At 46.6% G+C, this 7538-nt stretch overlaps 1 pseudogene; it reads right to left on the reverse strand.

Moving 5' to 3' along the window:
• Nucleotides 1-3177: 3177 nt before the first annotated feature.
• Nucleotides 3178-4124, reverse strand: LOC123828167 (annotated as a pseudogene).
• Nucleotides 4125-7538: the final 3414 nt, after the last annotated feature.

The following is a 7538-nucleotide window of genomic DNA, read 5'->3' on the forward strand; positions in this document are numbered from 1 at the left end:
CTAAGTCCCTCTCTCTCCTGTAGCCTGGCAGACTGACAGCAGGGCCTCCAACCAGAATAGTTTACAGGAATCAACCAACAAGTAGAAGTCTTCTCCTCAGAGTCTCATGTCTGTGTCACAAAGAGGAAGATGGTATCAACTTGCTGTCGAGAGACAGTAGCTTCATAGCTGGCATGGCTTACTGGGAATGGAGCACGGATATAAAGAAGCAAATGCAAAGATCGAGTGTGTGCACCAGGGGTAATTAAGAGAGGATTCAGGAGCTGGGAGTGAGGAAATGGAGGAGGAGAATTTCTGACACTTCTACTATGTTAAGGAATCTTCATGCAGCAAATGGGACTGCAGGTTAAAAGGAAGACAATCAATCTCAATAAGCTTGAGGTTAAGATCATGATTCTGGGGTTCTTGCTAGGTGTTACATGTGTTTTATAGTGAACTTGGGGTGAAGTTAGAGAACGAAAGAAGTAATTCTCATGATGCACCAGCAGGGACGTGTATTCAGCATTACTCAGTGCTATTGGTTATTACTATGTTGTCCATATGGTCAAATGTAATGAGCATAAAAATGCTCCTCTGAACCATGCTCTCAATGGTAGTACAGCAGTGCATTCAAAGTGTGTGTTTTGATTCCCGTGGTAAATCATGCACTTAGAGAAACACTCCTAAGGACTTACTTAACTGTGCCTCCATCCTAGAATAAAGTGAAGGCAGCAAGACTCATGTGTTCCTGTGAAGAAGTATAAGATGGTTAAATTCATCAAAAAGAATTTTGCTAAGCCACATGTAGAATGAAAAATACACTTTTCTCATTAACTGGGGAAAGGAGGCTTCATGAGAACATGCCTTGATTCAACTTCAGCAACAATGATAGTTTTGAAAGAGTGCCTAGAGAAGAATGCACACATTGTGTCCATTCCTCTTCGTGAGTGTTTTTCACACTTCTCCACAACGTACTCATAAAAGCAAAGGACAGTGATTCCAGAGCCCTTCCCATAATACAGAGCAGAGCACCAGAAGTACACAAAATAGTTGAAATCTTGGGTTTTGTTACAAAATATATCTATGATGTCAGTTTATTATCATGGAAGCATGCTTTAATTTGATTATCAGTTATTTAAATATTTCCCCCGTAACACTAATTAACACTGATACTTCTGGAAAATTCACCCTGTATATCTTATGGATTTACACAATTCTGATATTTAATCCTCTAGGGGTTCCTGGCATACCAGCTATCTCTTGCTCCCTGCCAAACCACCCCAAACTTAGTGATTTAGAATAACAGCTGTTTTATTCTATTTCATAATTTGTGGGTTAGGAATTTGGGTAGAGTTCCACTCAGAGTTTCTGCTGCTCCTTTACTGAGGCTGTTGGGTGACATTTAACTGCTGGGCAGGCTGCTCAGGCAGGTCTAGCATAGGTCCCAGTGAGACAGCACCTGAGGCCGCCTCCCTAGCATGAATGCCTTAGGGTAGCTAGACTTCTCCCTTGGTGACCGAGAGCCCCAGAGAGAGTAGCATTAGTTGGAAGCTCCCAGATTTCTCATGAACTTGCTCTGAAGACTTAGAATATCATTGTCACTTCACCCAAATGGTCTCTGCCTGTCACTGTGAGCGGCAGGAGGGGCTTTGGGGCCACCTTTGATCTGCTGCATCTAGTTTGAGAAACCGAGTGCTCACTACTGTCAGTGTGCCCTGGAGTTAGGCCAGATCACTCCACAGCTACACGTATGGATTGCCTCTCGTTGCATCCATGTCATGTTGCTTTCATTGTCTTGGCCTCTGTTACTAGAAGAGTTAGAAGAAAAGCCTGTATGTGTCATTATGAGTGTTCACAGAGGCAGTTCTGAAGGGCTTTTGGCTTCTATCCAGAGGCTGCTCGGTGCCAGCCCAGGGAAAAGTGCTCTGTGGTCTGGGTCCCAGGAACAGCCATGGCTCGTCCATGTTTCTCAAGTCCTGCAGCTCTGAGACTTATATCTCCTTTATGCCTTTACTCCAGTAAAACTTCTTTATTTTTCCTTTTTGTCCTAATTGCTATATATTTATTATACTTTACATTTTATGCTTGCTTAGTATATGACGTCTATGGCAGGGAGATAAAAGCAAATAAATTAAGTAAAAATAAATTAAGAACATGAAAGAACATGCAAGTGGAAGTCCCATTCTTATGGCTTTGTGCTAATAGGAGGCAGCACATGGACTTCAGTGTGGTCTCCGCTCCCTCGGTCACCAGGGGGCTGTGGCCCAGTCATCGAAGCCCCTCTAATAATGATTCTTCGATGACAATGAAGCCTCATAAAAGTGATTACTATGTCGCTTTGGGGTTGCTTGAGGTTTAAACAAGATCCTGTAGAAGAATACAGTTAATCTAGTGTCTGTGTCTTGGAAGCTTCTACAAATACTAGCCATTACAATGACTTGGAAATAGTTATTTAAAATTGTATTGTCCTTCAGTGTGATTGTGTTTGTATTTTGTGTTCTCAACTAGTAGGTATTCTTAATTTTAGGTAAAGAATATGTTGTTGGATCTGTACCCGTAAAATCTAACACAGAGTCTTATATGAGAATAGTTAATATGCTTGTCCTTGGTCATGGTTAGTGGCGGGGACACTTCCTAGAAAACAAAATTTGAACTACAGAAAGAAACATCATCCCAGTTCATTGGAAGAAGTAATCTACTTCATTTTTGGAATTGTTTTCAAAGTCACATAAAATTTATGGAGGTTTAAATCTATAGCGAAGGAGACAAATTTATTATAAGTAATACAAGATTAGTTTGAGTTTCACATTATGTTTAGTTGGGAGTAATGGGAAAGGAAGAGAGATTTGAAAGAGGCAAATGGGAGAAAAATAGAAGAAAAATAGCAATACAAGAAAGGGAAAGAATCAGATATTTAGCAATTAAATAACTGGACAAATACTTATTGAATGCCAATGCTCTTTTAACACTTTCTAAAAATATGTGGCCTCTTAGAATGAAATACTGTGGGGACAGGTTGAACATAGGTGCTATGACCACACAGGAGGGGAGATGTTTTGGACAGGGAATTAGGGGAAATCCTAAAATCTCTAAAACAACTTACACTGCTTGCTTATTGGCTCCTAAAGTGAGAGATTCTTTGACCACATGGCCCACTTGCTGGGGCTATGGCCATGGAAAGGGCCCTGGCCCAGGTCTTCACCTTCTGCAGAGCCACCACAATCTTGCCAGCAGTTCTCTTAGACCTCCCTTCACATCCTTGTTCCTCAGGGTGTAGATGAAGGGATTGAGGGTTGGGGTGGTGCTGAAGTAAAAGAGGGAGGTAGACTTGCCCTGCTCTTGGGAATAGCTGGCTGGGGGCTGCAGGTACATGTAGATGGCAGGAAGATAGAAGAGGGAGACCACTGCCAGGTGGGAGGAGCAGGTCCTAACAGCCTTGTGCCAAGCCTTTGAGGACTGGATCCAGAGCACTGCCCAGGCAATGAAGCCATAGGAGAGCAGGATGAGCCCCAGGGGGACCAGCACAAAGAAGGCCGCCAGCACAGCCAGTGTGGTGTCATTCACGGTGGTGTTGGCACAGGACAGCTTGATCATAGCTGGCACCTCACAGAAGAAGTTGTCTAGCACCTGCCGCCCACAGAAAGGCAACTGCACCGTCAAGACTACCTGAACCAGGGAGTTGCCAAAGCTACTTAGCCAGGCTATGGCCATGAGCTGCTGACAGAGAGGGCGGTGCATAATGAGGGCATAGTGCAGGGGCTTGCAGATGGCCATGTAGTGGTCCAGAGCCATGGCAGGCAGCACGATGTACTCAGTGCATCCCAGCCAGTGGAAAACCACATACTACACCATACAGCCCTCGTAGCTGATGATCTTCCTGGAGCTTCTCAGGTTGACCAGAATCTGGGGGACTGTGGTGGTAGTATAGCAGAGATTCAGGAAGGAAGGGTGGCTGAGGAAGATGTACATGGGGCTGTGGAGCTGGGGGTCCAGCCAGGATACCAGGATGATGGCAATGTTTCCCAACATGGCAAGAATGTAGGACACCAGGAGGACCAGAAAGAGAGGGAATTCTTGCCAGAAACACCCAGGAGGATGAAGTCCCTGGGAGGACCCCCCAGGAGGCTCTGGTTGTCAGCTCTCATGGTGAGGCATTTTCTGGTACCTGTGATGAATCAAAAAAGTCAGAAGGAATGAATCCTGAGAAAGGAACTGTCTTCCTTAGTCGGTGCCTATGCTTCCCCATACAGGTTCCACCTGGCTTTCTTCTGGGGAGACGCTGAGATGGGGGGTGGGGACAGAACCAGGGAGCAGAACAGCTGCAGATGTGTCCTGATTTCCCTCCTACTCTGATCCTCCTACTTCCTCCTACTTGCCTATGCCTTTTAACCTGTCTGAACTTCAATGTCTGCACCTGCAACAAGGGCAGAGCATGCCTGCTTCAGCCCTAGAGTCTTCGAGATGATATGGGGACATTACTGTCATGAAAGCATAGTGTATGGACAATTATCTTATGATTTGGTCAAAGTCTGTCCTAGCTCCATCACCATTAGAGTGTTTGTCTTGTCACTACACACACATTGACAAGGAATGTACCACTTTCTTAGGTTCTCTCACTTTGGATTTTGGAGGTGGAGGTGGGAGGGAGGTGAGAGGTGGCATGAGGTGAGCTTAAGGGCTCTAAGTAAGCAACTGGGGAGCCCTTACTGTGAACAGACCCCAGCCCTCTGTGCCACCCCAAGCGTTCCTTCCATTACCCTCACACCCAAACAGCACTGTCTCTCACTGTGGTAGCAAGGAGAACACAGTCTGACATCCTCTGAGTCTCCAGGGGAGGAGCTCAGTCACTCCCACCCCTGACTTGACCTTGGCACCTGTGTGACCTCAGAGGAGAGGCTAGAAGCACAGAGCAAAAATGCTGATGCAACCAGGAACACAATCCCTGGTGTTTGGCTGCTGAAGGCTCAGACGGCCTCCAATCCAGTTTGGACATTTGAATTCCCTGCACAGCTTCTGCTAGGAGTTGGAAAATACAGGGATTTGGTTTCAGCCTCCAACCACCTACACTCTCCCCAGGACTATACTCCCTCAAGTTCATGATAGGGATGATATAGTCATGTAGGACTAAAAGTACATTGAATCCTGTCTGCAGGTCATTTGTGAAAGATTCATTTTTAGTTTTTTATTCAGTGCTTTATGCACAAACTATGAAATGTGTGGAGCTTTGCTCAGGTTGGGTGCTGCAACAAGCCCTGCCCCCTTCCCAGATTCTGAAGAACTCTAGGACTATTTGAAAACAACTCTAACTCCAGGGCTTAAATGGGTAAAAATGTGCAAATTGCCTTTCTTCCTCTGTTGTTTCAAAACTACATACCATTTGCTAGTAAGTCCCCTATTCCTGTGGAGCACCCAATTATTGCAATTCTTCCCACTATTCTATTAAAAATGTCTAGGGTAAATCTTAGGGAATCTGATTATTTTATCTCTAAAGGGAGCACAGGACCCTGGTTCTAATCTAGTGAGCCAGGCAGGGCAAAATCAGAATGGACCACTTTTTAAGATTAAAAAGCAATTATGTCATTTCTCTTTCTCAAATTTCTGATTCCAAGATTTCTTCTCAGGGTCTAAACTGGGCAAGAAAAGGAAATGTTACAGAGATGATGAGGAAAGATGAAAGGATGAGGAAACTAAGAAAGTAAGAGGGGTAGGTATAGGCCACACATGATAAATACAAATTCCTAGGTGCTCACCATGAGCCAGGTGCTGTGATAACACCTCCATAAGGTATCTGGGTTTGTCCCTTCACAACTCAGTGACGTGTGTGTCTTTTACCCCAGTTTTACTGTGATCAGAGAGTGGTTTGGGGATAATAGCTGGTCTCCCTTAGCTTATTCACACAGCAGGTAGCAGCAAAGCCAAGACTGAAAGCTAAGGTGTAGCTCTTCACCATTATTCTCACCAGCAGCTTGCTTTTTAAAAACCAGTTGATAAAAAGCATTAGTGCAAATGGCTGAGACAGAGAGAAGGCCTGAAAGAGGAGAGTTATGTCACCAGAAGGAAAGGGGCACAGGAAGCCCAGAGAGGCATTTTATAATTTCCAGTTCAGTGCACCAGGCACTTATGCGTGTGTGTGCGCACCAACACCTCCCCCCCGCAAACACATGCCCACCACCATCCAGCCCTTCCCATAGGGAGTTCCACTTTAGATGCGCCCTCCACACTCCCTTGACCCTTCTCCCATTCCTCCAGAAGGCCCACACCCATGGCCACCATCCCCAGGACCAGCCCCTTCAGCCTCATCTCTGCTGTCTCTGCACTGGTCACCCTGACTCAAAATAGCCAAGTGATTTCTAACATCTTACTCCTCCCTCACCGCATTTCACCAGCAGCCTGTGGCCTAGGCACGTCTGGGCACACTCTTACCCCCACCTTCCTGGGCAGGCAGCACCCTCCAGACCCCTTGGCGCCCACTGTCTCCCTGCAGAGTCCCCTCCCTGTCCCAGCCATCACTCACCTTCACAGCACAGTTGCCTTTCTCGGAGTCAGGGCTTCAGAGCAAAGCTGTCCTTGGGTCTGCCAGGCACCTAACACAGAAAGAGGCCGCCTCTGTCAACAGTCCTGTGGCAAGAGTAGGGACTGCATTCTTCCCACGCAGTTCCCTGGCCATCTCTTCTGACACTGTTACCCCCTGGGCCACTTTCATGATCGTCTTTACACTAGCCTGCTGGCAGGCCAGGCTGTGAACACATGGATGGACCTGTGGTGTAATCTCAATTAGCTTCTAAAATTCAGCTCAATGCCTGCTTTCTCTGGAGAAGATACTATTTGCATTATTCACTCTGTTCTTATCATTTTCACAGCCATGCTGGGCTTCATATTGCTATTACAATGGTAACTCAGCACTGTCAAAAACACCAAGGAGCTGCAGGCATGAGGCTCAGGGTCCTCACACACCAGGGTAATACCCACCCTCCCGATGACTGTTACACAGCCAGTCTACCTAAAGGGAGGGACAGCATGTACCTCTCCTGATGTCTTCTAGCCTGGAGTACATGATTTTACACGTGCTGCTGCTTGGTGCACAGCCACTGGTCCCTGACCCACCTGTTCTCCATTCCCTGCCCCCTTGGTCTCCAGCACAGACCAGCGCTCATACTGCTCTGGCCTGACCCACCTTTACTGCATTGTGCAGACTTTCGCTTGTCTGGAGCAGAGGACTAAGCACTTACCTCTATGGTCCCAGAGGGCTCGGTTAAGGAACAGAGGCAGGCCATGATGGTCACAGTTGGGCAGGGGCATTTAGGGATGGGTCATCAGAAATGCTCTTTGTATTCCAGGAAGACATAACCTATTTGCTCAGATGAGGCTGCTGGGACCCTGCCCTTACCTGAGCCTGTCTTTCTGAGCAGCGTAGAGAGACTATTCTCAGTCTAGAGATGTCTGCCTTCCATCACAGTGTGCTCATTGGGGTGACTCAGGGCTCTGTGGGTTCTGCCTGGGCAACATGTGAGCTCTGTGGATCTGCTCCAGCCTTTGTCCCTGGAACACCTGCAGAGACT

Source organism: Phyllostomus hastatus, unplaced genomic scaffold (assembly GCF_019186645.2).
Source record: "Phyllostomus hastatus isolate PE091 unplaced genomic scaffold, TTU_PhHast_1.1 phas_contig_98, whole genome shotgun sequence".
Classification (NCBI taxonomy): Eukaryota; Metazoa; Chordata; class Mammalia; order Chiroptera; family Phyllostomidae; genus Phyllostomus; species Phyllostomus hastatus.